Source organism: Pan troglodytes, chromosome 6, assembly GCF_028858775.2.
Source record: "Pan troglodytes isolate AG18354 chromosome 6, NHGRI_mPanTro3-v2.0_pri, whole genome shotgun sequence".
NCBI classification, from domain to species: Eukaryota; Metazoa; Chordata; class Mammalia; order Primates; family Hominidae; genus Pan; species Pan troglodytes.
Window position 1 is genome coordinate 98275721 of NC_072404.2, and position 17960 is coordinate 98293680.

A 17960-nucleotide genomic window follows, 5' to 3' on the forward strand; every position below is an offset into this window, starting at 1 on the left:
AAATGGGTTCTTGTAAGAGGGATGCAGAGGGAATGGGAAAAGATGTCACAGATGTCTTTGGCAAAAGATGTCACAGTGGAACCAGAGGTTGAAGTAATACGCCTTAAAGACCATGGGAGGGGCTCAAATGCAGGCATGTGGGTAGCTTCTACAGGCTGGAAAAGACAAGGTAACAAATTCTCTCCTAAAGTCTCCAGAAGGAATGCAGTCTTGCTGACACCTTAATTTTAGACTTCTGAATTCCAGAAATGTAGGGGATTAAATATGTGCTGTTTCATACCACTAACTGTGGTAATTTGTTACCCTACAATAGGAAACTAATACATTATGTCGTGAAACCTCACCAGAACTCCATAGATTGGAACTCGGATTCCTCAATTTACAGATAAAGAATCAGAGTCTCAGCTAAATTAAGGAATGTATTTGTATTCAGCTTCTCTTCTCTGTTGAGTGGCAAAGCTGAGATTTAAATCAAAGTCTCTCTTCCTCTGAAGCCTATACCCTTTCAGCTCTAATACTGCCAGATTAGTGCAGTGGTCCTGGAGTTAAGCTGTCTCTATTGGAATCCTACTTTACTACTTGCTGGGTGAAGTTAGTTAACAGCTTGGGGGAAGAATAGTACTTTTTTTTTTTTTTCCGCTTCAGATTCATGATAAAATGAATAACAGTACTTAACCTGCATTATTGTCAAAACAATCTAAGTATTTAGCAGCATACTTTCATATCTACTGAAATAGCCTGAAGGTCTTTTAAACCAGAAATGTCCAAAATTGAATTTATTATCCAAACTCTCAAGCTACCCCACCTCCTTCCTATATTACTTCTCCATCTTTTTTTTTTTTTTTTTTTTCTTTTTTGAGATAGAGTCTCACTCTGTAGCCCAGGCTCTAGTGCAATGGCGGGATCTCGGCTCACTGCAAGCTCCGCCTCCCGGGTTCACGCCATTCTCCTGCCTCAGCCTCCCGAGTAGCTGGAACTACAGGCGCCCGCCACCATGCCCGGCTAATTTTTTGTATTTTTAGTAGAGACGGGGTTTCACCCTGTTCTCAAGGATGGTCTCGATCTCCTGACCTTGTGATCCGCCCGCCTCGGCCTCCCAACGTGCTGGGATTACAGGTGTGAGCCACAGCGCCCGGCCAGTTCTCCATTCTTATGGCTTCATCATCTTACATCCTCTGCATCTCATCTTCTCTTCTAACCTCCTACTAGATACTTTGTTATCCATGACGCCCCCTTCTGCTGCACACACATGCTAGAAATCTAATTGTTCACATGTGAAATTCTTCACTTGGAATCCAAATATAGTTACCATGTCTCATTTATATGGTCACACCTCTCCCCCGCTTCTCTCTCCCCCGCTTCTCTCTCCCACAGTCTAGAGGACCCTCCCGCTGTTATTAACAGTATTTCCAACATCTCAGTCTTCAGGTCTTACCTTCCCCTTGATATTGTCGAAGATAATTTTCTTCAAGAGGATTCAATTTACTTTTGCTTTCAAATGCTAGATGCCTCACTGCCCTTAATGTTGGTGCTGAAGAGAGGCCTGGTGCTTGTTTGCTCTGCAGTGATGCTATTACTGGTTTAGTCCCAACACAGGTCACACGTGCCTCTGTGCTCCTGCTTCAGGGTGATAGCGTCACTGGTTCACATCATCATGCTCAGCCATTGTTTCCTAGAACTGCACACAAAGGACAGAGCGGTGGGTCCTGAATGGTCACAGTCTTAACCCTTGTCTCTTCTAGAGCCATCCAGAGCCAACCCTTAAGTTCCAGTTCTGAGTCTAAGAAACAATGCCGGTACACATCCCCATCCCCAATTTTTGGTGAGTTCCATTTTAGAGCCCTTTCCTTTCTTTAGATTCCATTCTGGTCCACAGTGCCAGAGCTTCTGATATTTGATCAGTGTAAAATAGATCAACACTTCATTCCTAAGATGTTCAAGGTTGTATTCAGAGAAATTCCGCATTCTTTATATATGATATCTTCAACAATTTTTTTTCTTACACTTCTTATGCACACCAAGAGACATTCAAGAAGAGCAGCTAAAATAAGCCAAATAAATGATCCTACCAAAACTTTCTGGGGACGGTGGTTACCTAGTCCCCTTTTGTATAGTTACCTTATACAAAATCCCATAAGAAAAATCTGCTCTAAGGTTACATACATTTCCAAATATGGACAGTAAATAGGTGACAAGGTTTCTAAAACTGAGCCTTATTAGGCATTCTGTTTCACCTTGTCACTGTGTCACCCAGCTCTGATCTCTTTCTTCACTGTCATATTCTTCATTCAAGTTTGCCTCACCTCTCACTTAAGAATTGCCTCAGCTCCTAGCCAATCATCTTGCCTCCAGACTCTCCCTTTTTTTGTCTACCCATTACTTTAACAGTTCTCAAAACAAACATAATGGATTATTTGCTTTTTTGTTTAAAAGCCCTTTTTTACTTCTCATTACTTCTGGAATCAATTCCAACTTAATTCAATCTATTCAAGACAAGGTCCTCTAGAAAGGGGCTACAACCTAACTTTCTACTGTTAGCTCCCAGTACCATCATCCTCAGATACCCATATCTCCTTCTATGTACTAAAATCCATTTTCTCCAAAGTATGTATATAGTAATAAAAATCTACTTTTAAGACGGAAAAGAAGGCAAGTCCTTTCTTTCTACATTGGTAGTTTACATATTTTATGAGATAATTAACATATGGATTTCATATCTAGGTTAAAATGCGTTCAGGATGAAACACTGAGTTTTACTTGACAAAAGGTATTGTGAATTGGTGTTTCTCAAAATTCAAATTTTATGAATAGTACAATGAAACAGTAAACATGTTCTAAGACTGTGTTTAACATTGAAGGTTGAGAGTTCCAATTTATTTTGAGATTACAAAAAAGATGTATATTTAAAATACTTATTTTAGAACAAGATTGGCTGGCATACTTTATGTATACAGATTTAGAATTTTGTAAATTCATATGATACAGCAATAAGATTGTGAATGAACAAAGATGTTAGTTCAGTGCACATTTTTCTTTAGATTGTTTTATTTGATTCTAGGATTTTAAAAAATTGGCAATCGTTACACATGATGAACTATTCAGACCCCTTAAAAACATATTTAAATGGAATGAATAAAACTATGGATATTGCATTCCTATTAGATTTTACTTGCTTTAAAAAAGCATGTAGAACAAAATATATTCAAAGATTTACATAAGCCAGAAACTTAAGAAATAGTTTGAGATTAAAGACTATTTCAAATAGACAGTATTTTTCCATTTGATCTATTAAATTTTCAACAATAAATTTCAATTAAATTTGGTCATTCCAAAAACATTGGTCAAGCATCTAGTATGTGTCAGGCACTGTGATCAATATTGGGGAAAAGAGAAAAAAAATCTCTTTATTGTTGAGGAGTATGCAGTATACTCCCATGTGGGTTTAGACAGATATTTGAACAAATATTCATAATATAAACTAATAATTCCTATAATAGAATGATATAAAAAGTATTTATGCAATCTCTTTTGTACTTTAGATGGCCATCATATTTTTGTTTCTTTCCTATTAAGTTAATGGAAATAAATTACAATGCAAAGAAGATTAGTTGTGTTATTGAATTGACCCACGGAAAAAAAAAACATTATACAGAATTGCTCTGCTTGTTGCTTATGTTCAAGGCAAACAAAGGTAAAATATTATATTTAAAATAGCCGTAGTACATACAGAATGCTCAAAAAGTAATTTAATGATAAATACTTCTAGAAGTGGTGACCTCCTATTTTCAATATAGCACTTATATACTCTATTTTAATTTGCTTTTTCAAGTTATTAGTGGCTTTTTCAGCCATTATCCAGACTAATTTTGGTACATACAAGGTATAATCACAGTGAAAATTGACTTTTTTATTCAACAGAAAAGAAGTGTTGTGAGCTATTTTCCGTATAATTCATTAGAATTATAACTTAACAGTTTTCCCTTTTCAACATTCGTTCAAAGTTAGCATTTCAATCTAAAATAAAAGTGAGCATGTAGGACATTAATTGTACTTGTCTGAAATGTAGTTATCTAAACTAAAGGCTTTAAAAGAATTATTTTCCATTCCGTATATTAAAAATTCATCTTCTCAACTCATTTAATTACTGAGAATTTTCAAGGACTTTTAAATTATGTTTCCATAAAATTCACCACATCTTAGGATGAGTGTTTATTTCTTATTCCATGAAATGTCCATTATCAGCATAAACCAAGCTTGCAAATTAGAAATAGTAAAAACAACTTTACTATTTGCATTCCATTATCCTTGTACATGGTTTTAGGCTTAACTAGAGAAGGTATCTGCAGTTCTCTTGATAATTTTTTTTCTCTGCCATCACTCATCTAGATATTTATGTGATCTTAAAGTGGTTATATTAGAGAGAGAAAGAGAGAGAGAGAGAAAGAGAGAAAAAAAAGAGTACTGGTTTTGGTTAGATTTGATCCAAAGACAAATTTTTAGAAAATGAAGCTAGAAGCTAGGGGTCATGAATAAACTGGCCTCACGATACATAGTTAAGCTGAAAAGATTTAGAATTTGAATTCACATATGATATTTACTATTGTTGGAATAATTATAATGAGCACCTAGAGATATGTTTTCTTTTGATAAGCTTTGTCCATGTATCCCAATTAATGCTGGCTTGGTATGATACTAAAACCTAAAGTAACTTATTTTGAGCCTATGTCCTTATTACAATTCTAGAGGAAGCCTCTTATAAAATGTGATTAGAACACAGTCATCAAAGCAGGGGATCATTTAAAAAATGATACATGCAAAACTTAGATATTCTAACTTTAGTCATAATTGCATAGATATTACAACATTCATCATTCTTTTGATTTAGCTCTAAACCCGATACACTTTCTCTTTAGTTTGGGGGACTCACAAAGACTTTCTTGACTAAGCCACATACCTCATACATTGTATATAAATTTTCATTTTGATTTTTTAGAGTGGGATACATGACTATTAGAATCAATTTTAAGATATAATCCTAAGTTTTTATTATTTCCCAAAACATTTCATAGTCGTCTTATGCATATCTGTTTTTTCAGCAGCGCATCTCTATAGAGACTTCCCAAAGCATTCAAATTAATACCCTAGAGCTATTACTTCCATTTCTCGTTCTAGTACATTTGCTCACTTTACAAATAAATTATTTAAGCACAATAAAATAAAAATTGGTAATTTATTTGGGGAAACAGAGGCTACTGATTCTGGATGCCCAAAACTCACTTTGGAGTAAGTGAGCATCAGTGAGTATATAACATTTTTTCTTTCCTGAATAAATACATTAAAAAGAGGCATTTTTATGTTAAGCAAAAGTTAATGTGTTGAGTCCATTAAAGAGAGAATGATTAATTTTTTTCAGGAGCTTAGATTTTAAAATCTATGTTTATAAGAGAAAATGTAATTTCCTAACTCTTTCTACTTTAAATATAATCAATTCTGAAAGTAAATATATTTAAATACACTATGTTATAAATGAAAGTTTATTTAAATGCATAAAACTGTGCCTACATTATTTTAAAATATAGATACGTATCTATTTTTGAGATTCAGTAAAAATAAGAAACAAATGCAGTAAATTCCAAGATGGCATTTGCTATTTTTCAGCACAAATAAAACTATGCAAATTTTCTGTTTCAAATGTAAAATGCCAGTTTTTGATTTTATTTATGTTATTATTTTTTTAAAATTTCAACTTTTATTTTACATATGGGAGTACGTGTGCAGGTTTGTTACATGGATATATTGCATGATGCTGAGGTTTAAGGTATGGATCCTGTCAAACAAGTAATAAGCATAGTACCCAATAGATAGTTTTTCAACCCATCACCCTTCCCCCTTCCTCCCCCCTCTAATAGTCTCCAGTGTTGATTGATTCCATCTTTATGTCCACATGTGCTCAATGTTGCTCCCACTTACAACTGAGAAAATGTGGTAGTTGCTTTTCTGTTCCTGCATTAATTGTCTTAGGGGATTATGGCCTCCAGTTCCAACCATATTGCTGCAAAGGACATATGGTTTCATTCTTTTTAATGGCTGTATAGTATTCTTCCATAGTGTATCTGTACCACGTTTTCTTTATCCAGTCCACCATTGATGGGCACCTAGCTTGATTCCATATCTTTGTGATTGTGAATAGAACTGTGATGAATATGCACATGCATGTGTCTTTTTGGTGTAACAATTTATTTTCCTTTGGGTATATACCCAGTACTGGGATTGCTGTGTTGAATCGTAGTTCTGTTGGAAGTTATTTGAGAAATCTCCAAAACTGCTTTTCACAGTGGCCGAACTGCTTTACATTCCCATCAACAGTGTAAAATCATTCCCTTTTCTCCATAGCCTCGCCAGCATCTGTTATTTTTTGACTTTTTATTAATAGCCATTCTGAGTAGTGTGAGATGGTATCTCATTGTTATTTTGATTTGCATTTCCCTGATGATTAGTGACGATGACAATTTTTTCATGTCTGTTGGCCACTTGCATGTCTTCTTTTGAGAAGTATCTGTCCATGCCCTTCGCCCTTTTTTAATGAGTTATTTGGTTTTTTGTTTGTTGATTTAAGCTCCTTATGGACTCTGGATATTAGACCTTGTTGATGCATAGTTTGTGAATATTTTCTGCCATTCTGTAGGTTTTCTGTTTACTCTGCTGATAGTTTCCATTGTTGTGCAGAAGCTCAGAAAAAAGAGCTTAACTAGGTCCCACTTGTCAATATTTGGTTTTGTTGCAATTGCTTTTGGGGCTTAGCCAAAAATTCTTTGCCATGGCTGATGTCAAGATGGGTATTTCTTAGCTTTTCTTCTAGGATTCTTATAGTTTGAGGTCTTATATTTAAATCTTTAATCCATCTTGACTTAATTTTTGTATGTGGTAAAAGATAGGGCTCCAGTTTCATTCTTCTGCATTTGGCTAGTCAGGTATCCGAACAACATTTATTCAACAGGGAGTCCTTTCCCCATTGCTAATTTTTGTCAGCCTTGTCAAAGATCAGATAGTTTTAAGTGTGTGGACTTATTTCTGAGTTTTATATTCTGTTCCACTGGTCTATGTGTTCATTTTTGTAACAGTGCCATGCTGTTTTGGTTCCTGTAGCTTTATAGCATAGTTTGAAGTTGGAGAGTGTGATGCTTCCAGCTTTTAATACTATTGCTTAGGATTGCTTTGGCTATTCAGGCCTTTTTTGGTTCCACATGAATTAAAAATTTTTTTTTCTAATTCTGTGAAAAATTACATTGATAGCTTGATAGAAATGGCATTGAATCTGTAAATTGCTCTGGGTAGTATGGCAATTTTAATTATATTGATTCTTCCAATCCATGAGCATGGAATATTTTTTATTTATTTGTGTCATCTCTGATTTCTTTCAGCAGTCTTTTGTAGTCCCTTTGTAGAGAATTTTCATCTCTTTGGTTAGCTGTATTTCAAGGTATTTTATTTTACTTTTTGCTATTGTAAATGGGATTGTGTTCTTAATTTAACTCTCAGCCTGGATATTATTGGTACGTAGAAATGCTACTGATTTTTATACGTTGATTTTGTATCCTGGAACATTACAAAAGATGTGTATCAGTTCTAGGAGTCTTTTGCGAGTTTTTAGGGTTTTCCATGTATAGAATTATTTTATCAGTGAAAAGAGATAGTTTGACGTCTTCTTTTCCTGTTTGGATGCCTTTTATTTCTTTCTCTTAACTTACTGCTCTGGCAAGGACTTGCAGTCCTATGTTGAATAGGAGTGGTGAGAGTGGGCATCCTTGTCTTGTTCCAGTTCTCAAGGGAAATGTTTCCAACTTTTGCCTGTTTAGTATAATGTTAGCTTTTGGTATGTTGTATATGGCTCTTGTTATTTTGAGTCATCTTCCTTTGACACCTAGCCTGTTAAGGGTTTTTATCATGAAGGGATGTTGGATTTTATCAAATGCTTTTCCTGTGTCTATTGAGATAATCATAAGGTTTTTGCTTTTAATCCTGTGTATGTGCTGAATCACAGTTATTTATTTGCATATGTAGAACCAACCTTGCATCCCAGAGGTAAAGCCTACTTGATTGTGGCGAATTAACTTTTTGATGTGCTGTTGAATACGGTATGGTAGTTTTTTGTTTTTTGTTTTTTGTTTTAGATGGAGTCTCACTCTGTCACCCAGGCTGGAGTGCAGTAACACAATCTCAGCTCCCTGTAACCTCGGCCTCCCTGGTTCAGGCAATTCTCCTGCCTCAACCTCCCAAATGTCTGAGATTACAGGCATCTGCCACCATCCCTGGCTAATTTTTTCTATTTTTAGTAGAGATGGGGTTTCACCATGTTGGCCAGGCTAGCCTTGAACTGCTGACCTCAGGTGATCTCTCCGCCTTGACCTCCCAAGTGCTGGGCTTACAGGCAGGAGCCACCACACCTGGCCATAGTTTGCTAGTTTTTTGATAAGTATTTTTGCATCTATGTTCATCAGGGATGTTGGCCTAAAGTTTTCATTTTTTGGTGTGTCTCTGCCAGATTTTGGTATTGGATGCTGGCTTCATAGAATGAGTTAGGGATAAGCTCCTTCTCCCTGACAATTTGAAATAGTTTCAGTGGGACTCGTAGCAGTTCCTCTTTGTAAATCTAGTAGAATTCGGCTGTTAATCCATTTGGGTTGAGGCTTTTTTTTTTTTTTTTTTTGGTTGATAGTTTTTTTTTAAATTACTGATTCAATTTCAGAATTCAGTATTGGTCTATTCAGGGTTTCAATTTCTTCCTGATTAAATCTGGAAGATTGTGTGTTTCCAGGAATTTATCCATTTTCTCTAGATTTTCTGATTTGTTGCATATAGAATTGTTTGTAGTAGTCTGAAGATCTTTTGTATTTCTGTAGAATGGGTTGTAATATTTGTCATTTCTGATTGTACTTATTTGGATCTTTTTTTTCTTTGTTTCTCTAGCTCACAGTCTATCAACCGTTTTTGTTCTTTTGAAGAACTGTTGATTTCACTGATGTTTTGTATGAATTTTTACATCTCAATTTTGTTCAGTTATTCTCCACTTTTAGTTATTTCTTATCCTGGGATTGGTTTGTTCTTTTCTTCTAGTTCCTTTAGGTGCAAAGTTCAGTTGTTAACTTGAGATCTTTCTAACTTCTTGATGAAGGCAGTTAGCACTAAAAATTCCCTGTTAGCACTGCCCAGAGATTTTGGTAAGTTGTGTCCCTATTTTCATTAATTTCAAAGAATTTTAAAATTTCTGCCTTAATTGTAATGTTCACCCAGGAGTTATTCAGGAGCAAGTTGTTTAATTTCCATGTGTTTATGTAGTTTTGGGAGATCTTCTTGATTTTGATTTCTATTTTTGTATTATGGTCTGAGGGTATGCTTGGTATGAATTATATTCTGTTGAATTTATTGAGATTTGGTTTATTACCAAGCATGTGGTCAATCTTAGGATATGTTCCATGTGCAGATGAAAATAATGTATATTCTGGTTGTTGGGTGGAGTGTTCTGTAGGTGTCTACTAGTTCTAATTGGTCCGGTGTTGAGTTTAAGTCTAGAGTTTCTTTGCTAGTTTTCTGCCTCAACAATGTATATAATGCTGTTAATGGTGTGTTAAAATTTCCCACTATTATTGTATGGCTGTTTAAGCCTTTTCATAGGTCAAGAAGAATTCATTTTATAAATCTGAGTGCTCTGATGTTGAGTTCATTTATATTTAGGATAATTAATTCTTCTTGTTGAATTGTACCCTTTGTCATTATATAATGGCTTTCTTTGTCCTTCTTAATTGTTATAGGCTTACAGTCTGTTTTATCTGATATAAGAATAGTGACTCTTGCTCTTTTTTGTTTTCCATTTGCATGATAGATATTTAACTTCATGTCCACTACAAATTTGGTTTTACCCATATATTTCATATTTTTACTATTAGCTGTCTTTTTATAAATAATTGCCTCCTTAATGTAGTTTTAAACATAATAATTGTTTAGAGAAGCCTGTGGGTGTTGTTATGTGTGAGACAGGTCCCTCGAAGATAGCACAAGGTTGAGTCTTGTCTGTTTATCCAGTTATTCACTCTATGTTTTTTAACTGGTGTGTTTTGCCCATTTAAATTCAGAGTTAATATTAATATGTGACTTGTTTATGTCATCATCTTGTTAGCTGATTGTTATGTAGACTTGATTTTGTAGACGTGTGATTTTAAAAGTCATTTAGTTTTTGTATAATTAAATACATGACTACTACTACTGCTACTAAGAAGAACAACAGAAGCTAACATTGCTATAGCATTTAAACTAATTTAAATCTAATTTAAACTAATTTAATCCCTTATGATAATTTTATGAGTGAGGTACTATTACTATGACCATTTTGTAGGTGATGAAACTGAAGCACGGACTAACTAAGTAGCCCAAAGTTTGGGGCCTTTAACTTTGTAAGTGGTAGAGGCAACATTTAAAATGAGGGAGCATGGCTTCATCATGTTCTAAGCCATTACCACATTTTTACAAAATATGGAACCAAATTCCATGTGTTTGAATTTTAACTTCCACTTGTCTTATACCAAACTTGTATTTACTAAAAAGATTAATTTTAATCACCTACTAAATAAATCCATGCTAGCCGACTTAATTCATTCAGTCAGAAAAATCAGGTTGTTAAGTAAGAGAGCTGGTTTAACTTTAATTTTTTAAAACTGTATTGACTATTTGACTAAATTGGCTGGGACTACATGCAAAAACAACTTTGTTATGAATTAGAAGCTTGGGAACAAGCATTCTTGCTGAGATTCCTTAGTTAGTCAGTTAATCAATAGCATTTACCAAATGCACTCTGAGGTGTTGGGAAGTTGAAAAAGATATATTAGACATGTAGTCTCAGACGATAAAGTAATTACAATCTAGTAGGAAACTTATATTCTTGATCTCTAAACATTTGAATTTGATGGTTGATTGGTGATATTATTCTGAGATCTTTAAGATACATTACACAGATCATATTTTTAAATAATTTTTTTATTTTACTTTAAGTTTTAGGGTATATGTGCATGCTGAAACGTAATGTGTATATGTGTTATACTCTGGTTGTTTTTCTACTTGTTTGGTCCTGTTTTTTTTAATGAATGATAGTTACTCCCAGAAAAATAATGAACACCTGTACATATAATTTGAAAAAGTAACACATATTGTACCTTTTCTTTCACAGATGACTAAAACAATAAAATTAAACTTAGATAAGCATATCTTTTATTATGAATAAATGTTGTTGAGAATGGGTTTCAAACTGATCAAAAATACTTCTACCTTCGTTTACATATTCATGCATCATTTTCAAAGAATATTTGCAAGAACTTGAGAGAATCTTCCCAGTGTTTTTTTAAAAAAATTGAACCACTTTTTCCTTTAATGCTGACTTAGTAATACTTTCAAACACCCACACCCACATTTGACTTTAGAGAAGACATTTTAGAAGAAGGGGAACATTTTTTGCTCACTGCAAGTGTCATCTGACTATTTTTAAAGATTTATTCATCATTCATTCAAGGTAGCATAATGTCATGAGAATGCCAGCTTTGAAATTAGTAATCTGTCATGTCTTCTACTGGCCACTCTTGCAGTTTGATTAGATGCAAGTTTGCTTCTCTTTGAACATTTCAGTTTATTTTTTCTAAGAAATGATTATATTGTTCAAGATAAAGTATAAAATTATGTAGCTATCTGGAGTATTTATTGAGATATATACCACTGCAGATGTGAGAAATTAAAACTTTTTTATGGCAAGTATCTTGACCTGAAAAACTTACTACTTACTGAAGATAGATGGAAAAAATCAATCTTTATTTTTAAGAAATTACTATTCAACCTAATTGACGAGTAAGCCTATGGCAGATATTGGTGCATATTAAATACAGGTATTCTCAGAAGAGTTACAGAACCCCAAACCAAATTGTTCCCTCCCTATATGGTCTTCAGTTGTAGTTTTTACTTTCAGTTAGGAAGATGATTATAATTTAAAACATGTTCATCTTATGAAAAACTGTTTTTCCTCATCTGCATGAGAAGATTAACAAAGGTGAAGAATACTGTTTCTATGACACTTGTAGGTGCCTATATTCCAATTGCTAATTATTTTTCAATCTGATGGAAATGCATAAGGATGAAAGAGCTGTGTTGCTAGAGTGTGTTTCATTTTGCTTCAGTAAGCACTGAAAAGGCAGAAGATGGCAGGGTAGGTCTTTAAATAGGTGATTTTTAAAAAATCTTCCTCTTTGTTTTTCTTCTCCTAAAATTACAGAGCAGACTTCATTTTATTTCCTAGTAAATATTCCACTGCCAGAGTTAGCTCATGTTTTGTTATTAACTCAAGTTGTTCACCAGTTTGCTTGTTCAACTTTCTCTAATTCAGGAGATTTTATGTCGCACAGGCTTGGAGTTTTCTTGATTGCCTTGTTAATGCTCTTATTCCCTAGCAATCAATTTAGTTTGATTGATATTTGTTATGCAGCCTAGTTAGTTCCTTCACTTGAATTTCATTTACAGGTTTTTTTTTAATTTACTTCCTTAGCAATCAATTTGTCTTGATTGCTATTTGCTTCCTGACTTGTTGATATTGCAAGACTGCATAAACGTCCTAATTACCTTTATGTCCACTGCAAATTTAGTTTTACCCACATATTTCATATTTCTGTTATTAGTTGTCTTTTGGTAAATAATAGCCTCTTTAATGCAGTTTTAATGCATTTGTTGTGAATATAGACAATGGTTTGAATGTATATTTGCTTATTTCTAACTTAGAACATAAAACATGTATATATTATCATGAGATATATTATAACTATTATAAAAACAATCACATTAGATTTAAAAACATAACCAGGGCAAAAAATGAATAGGTACATACAGGTAAACTGTGGAGACAGCCTTAGGCTCCCTTAGAACACAGCAAGCTTAACCTGAACATCAGGTTTATCTCTCACCATTGGGAATTAAAAAACAAAAAATACCAAACAAAAACTAGGTCACTAATAATGTTCTCTGTTTCTGAGAGTAATTTCAGACAGCACTGATAAACTGAATAATGTCTTCAGTATTTCCGAGAGCCTGAAGCAAACGTCTCCCAATTTAAATTGCTTCAAGGTGAAGCAGAAACTTCCTTGGAATGCCATATTTCTAATAGTTCCCTAAGAAAGGTAATTAAATGTCTATTAGATTAGAAAAAACTGCTTTGCTTAATTCTATGAACTGTTGTATTTATTTTAATAAATATTTGAACAATCAAATAATCCTACAATGTCTTAAAAACATGAAAAATTAATTCTCTAGAGGGCCCCATTCAGTGGCTGGTAAATAGTAGATGCTCATTCAATGTAGATAAACTGTTCTTGGATCTATTTTACAATTTAAGACACTCAAGCTGTGAATCTTTGCATGTTCCTTCTCCACATTTAGGTGAGAGAATGTTTCATCTGCTCTCTACCTTAAGCAGACTGTTGTATAATCCTGCCTTCTGCTCAATATTTATGGAGACTAGATCCAATGCAAGCGTGACTGAAGAATCGTAAGGGAAGATGTTCTGCAAAATGAGAGCCATGTCTCTACATCTAGTAATGTTATCAGTAGTTGTAAAACTCACAATATTCTTCCAGCAAGCCTTTCTGCATGCCAGAGTATGCAGGTGCCATAAGAGCTAAAAAGTTTCAAATTTAAGAGTAATAAATAATTGTATCATTGAAGTAACTTTGGAATAGAGGCAATAGGTTAACTGGCATTTGTATTAGGAAATAAGAGGGTGGTCAAATAATCAGAGAAAACTTAGAGAATGTGATTTGTTGTTTTCAATCAGGTCTTGAAGAAGCTTATGAATGATTTGGTATTAAAGAAAAGAACAGTGAAACAATGTTAGGATAACAGTTTATCTGAAGGCAGAGAGGTTAAAGTGGGCACAAGAGCCTAAAATACAGGAATTTATGTAAGTGCGAAAGGACATTTGCAGAAAGGTTCAGAATCATACCCTAAGTAGGATTTTACCTTAATCAACAATAAAATGATGCTTTTTAAAATGACATTTAAAGCTTTGTAGTGTATGAATGTTTCTTACATCTCTTGCCTCTTGAAAGAAATATTTTTGCCCACACTCTACCATTCAAATTCTAGTCATTCTCTAAGGCCCAGTACAAATGTAAATATCATTATATAAGTAGTTATAATATTATATCTTATTTATATGATTTATATATTTATATTATTCTTATGTATTTATATTTATACCAACATTATTTTTATATAATTTATATATTTCTTAAACTTCTTTTCACCTAATATATTGTAAGGCTACACCACCAGCACAGAGCGATATCTCTTTCTGGATCTCTCAGCAATTAATCATTTATTCTATTGATGCAAGCTTTTAGTTTTGTTGTTGTTTTTAATTGAGGAATACTTTACATACAAAATAAAATGAAGATCTTAAGTGTTCAGTTCTATGAGTTTTATAAATTATACACAGCCATATAACTACATCCACATCAAGATTAGAACATTTTCATAACTCAGAAAGTTCTGTTTTGCCCTTTTCTAGTTGATGTCCCTTTTCTGAATTTTGTTGTTATAAGATTAGTTTTTCTGGTTATTTATATTTATGGAATTGCATTATATATATGTTATATGTGTATATCTAGTATCTTTTAAGTGACATGTTTTTAAAGTTCATGCTTATATTTTTAACTTTTTTCCTGTGTTTTTCCAAGTAATATCTCATCCTATAAATATACAGTAATTTGCTTATCCATTTTCCTGTCACACATTTGTAATGCTTTGTAATGTTTCCAATGAGAAAATGGTTGGTGTGTGTTAATTGTATAAGCAACCACAAAAACAATCCTCCAAAGTAATTGTACTATTTTGCACTCTCATCAGAAATATATGAGAGTTCCTTTTGCTCCATATAGTCATCAACAATTGTTGTTGCTAGTCTTTCTTACTCATTGTAGTCTTTTGTAAAGTTTCTCTACAAGGCTTTAGGCTATTTTTAATTGGCTTGCTTGTCTTTTCATTATTGACTGTTAGGAGTTTATTATATAATCTGGATATAATTTTTCATTAGAGAGGTACAGGAAATATATTTTTTCTAATCTATGGCATGCCTATTCATTTTCTTAAATTCTTAGGTTTCTTAACATTGTTTGTTGGTGAGCAACATTTTTTAATTTAGATGAAGTATAAGTTATTAATTTCTTTCTTGTATAGTTATTGTCATTGCTGATGCTAAGTTCACAAATATTTTATGCATTCTTCTGAAAGCTATATGGTTTTGAATTTCACATTTTGTCTATGTTCGTCTTAGGTAAACTTTTGTGTATAGAGTGAGATAAAGGCCAAAGCTTATTTATCTCCAAAGTTTATGTTTTCCATGAAGCTTTGTGAGTTTTTAAAACAAATGTACTAATCCGGCTCTTCATTTTTCTTAGTCAAATTTTCACATAATAGCCCATCTTCTCAATATGTTTGTAAGTATATTGAGAACCAAAATTATTTTTTAATATTTTTCCATAACTTTACAGTGTGGATTTTTTTACTTTGTTTTTAAAAAGCAAATTGTATTTGAAACAATGATTCCAAATATTGTGTGCATTAATATTGATTTGTGATTGATTAAATAAATCAAAAATTCTAATAGGAGTGTTACATGGAACAACTAAAGAAAACTAGAAAAGGAAAGAGTAGTATTTACAAGATATTTTCTTTTAGAAGCAATCTTTTGCATTTAGATTGTTTTTGATGTTATCAAAACATTAGATAAGGTTTTTCAAAATGTCAACATAGGTAGCTTCCTGGTCAACAAAGCCAGCATTACTCCTTTATTTACACAAAAGAAGTGGGTTCACAGACTGGCAAAGAGTGATATCTAGTGGGATTACCTTAATGTCTTGATGGCCTATATTCTCATTTATTTAATTTTCACTTTGCTGTATGATTCCTACCAGTTAAGACTGGAATGTAATGTGCTAATTAAATTATTGAAATAGTTAAGCATATTATATATCTTTTTATGGAGAAATCAGATGTAGTGTATTTAGGAAACTTTATTACTTAAATTCAAATTCATTACTTCTGCAAGTTTCTCTGGAGATGGCACAACAAGCAGTATCTTTTATATTCTCAAGGAGGTTAGAGTCTGATGTTTTTTTTTCGAGATGGAGTTTTGCTTTTGTTGCCCAAGCTGGAGTGCAGTGGTGCAATCTTGGCTTACTGCAACCTCTGCCTCCTGGGTTCAAGCGATTCTTCTGCCTCAACCTCTGGAGGAGCTGGGATTACAGGTGCCTGTCGCCAGGCCCGGTTAATTTTTTTGTTTTTTAGTAGAGATGGGGTTTCACCATCTTGGCCAGGCTTATCTTGAACTCCTGACCTCAGGTGATCCACCCGCCTCGGCCTCCCAAAGTGCTGGGATTACAGGCATGAGCCACTGCGTCTGGCCAGAATCTGGTGTATTTTTAAGCATCTTAAACAGTGTGTTGTCCTCTACATGACACAAGTGTATTTGCGGATGAAATAATTTAGCTACCTGTCAAAACGGTAATTATTTCTAGCAAAAAATAGCAAAAGATAACCTGTTTTCCAAGAAGCCCAACTTTACTTTTGTGAATGCCTGAGGATTGCTAAGAGGCAATAACATTATAAGTATTGCTAAAGTGGCAGGCTGTAAATAGAGCTGACTGAGCAAAGTTGCCATGGGAAACTTGTAGACTTTTCCAAAAACGGAAACTGAACCAAAAGCATTGATTGTAGTTGAAGTCTGGGGTCTGAGAGAAAGTCCTTCTGCTTCCTATTGAATGTGCCTACCAGGCTGCTAGAGAATAGGTGGGTTTGTGGACATATGCTCTGCTTATCTATCCCTTTGCAAATTCCCTTGTATCAGTTCACCTTCAAACTCAGCACGTCAGGTAACGAACACTGAGAAATGAAAAAGAAGTTTGGAAATGGAAATGAATCTTCTCATGGAAAATTTGTCTTGAATTTAGCCCGTAAAGGGTAATCTAAAATGGCTTACAGAGAGGATTTTATAGGACTTTTTAAAGTTGCCGATAGGGACCATGTTTGGCATGCTCTCTCCTGCTCCCTCATTTATTTTTTCTTTCACGATTGCCCCTGCTAATGCTCTCCCTCTAGTTACAAAATGAAAAACATGTGACTTGAAGAGGGTTTCTTTCCTGAGGACAAATGAGCAACACTTGAAGTGGAATACCAATTTTTTGACCCTAGCCAGCAGTGCCTGATCATTCCCTCACGTATTTTAGCAACTCCCTTGCCTGCTGAACCACTAACATAGTAAATAGTAGAATCCTGCTCTCAAATAATGGCCAGAAAATGTTCAATTTTGGTTTCCTTGCACAATTCACTAATATAATATATGTTTCAATAATTATGTTTTACAATTAAGTTATATCAAAACTCCTGACAATAATCGATAAACAAAAAAAAATGGAAACAGTGCATTTTGGAAATTAAATGTAGGAGCTAATTACTTCAAAGGACATTGTTGACAGATTTCATTTTAATGTAGAAAGGATATTTATTATTTTGGTTTATAAGTCTTTGTTGAGTTTATTAAGCAATTTACGTTGAGAAAGAAAATGTGAATCTAAAGATTTAGTAGAACAAAGTATTACCTTGTTATAATAAAAATCCTTTAAGTTAAAATTTAAGGCGTTTCTAATTTGGAACCTCATTTCTGAGCTGTTCAGATTTAACTGAATCTATTTTTAAAAACTTAAGTAGAATATAGCACATTATCTCTTCCCACCCTTTTTTAATGAGTAGTTTTTATTGATTGATGAAACAGGAGTTGTGTTAGAAATATTATGTGTATACTTTTAGGTAACTGAGCACCATTTTGATATCAATCACATTTTAAGAGAAAATAATTGCTTATCTTTAATGAGAGTTTCTTC

General features: G+C 33.6%; 1 protein-coding gene and 1 long non-coding RNA gene across 3 annotated transcripts in view; one reads left to right on the forward strand and one right to left on the reverse strand.

Annotated features, from left to right (window-relative positions):
• Positions 1-1653, reverse strand: part of LOC134810550 (uncharacterized) — a 62353-nt gene extending 60700 nt beyond the window's left edge. The window contains exon 1 of the long non-coding RNA XR_010158895.1: positions 1436-1653. This is a non-coding gene — a long non-coding RNA (uncharacterized LOC134810550). The remainder of the gene's footprint in view (positions 1-1435) is intronic.
• ZNF804B (zinc finger protein 804B) overlaps positions 1-17960 on the forward strand; it is a 581991-nt gene that overhangs the window by 140639 nt on the left and 423392 nt on the right. The gene's annotated exons all lie outside the window — the stretch shown is intronic.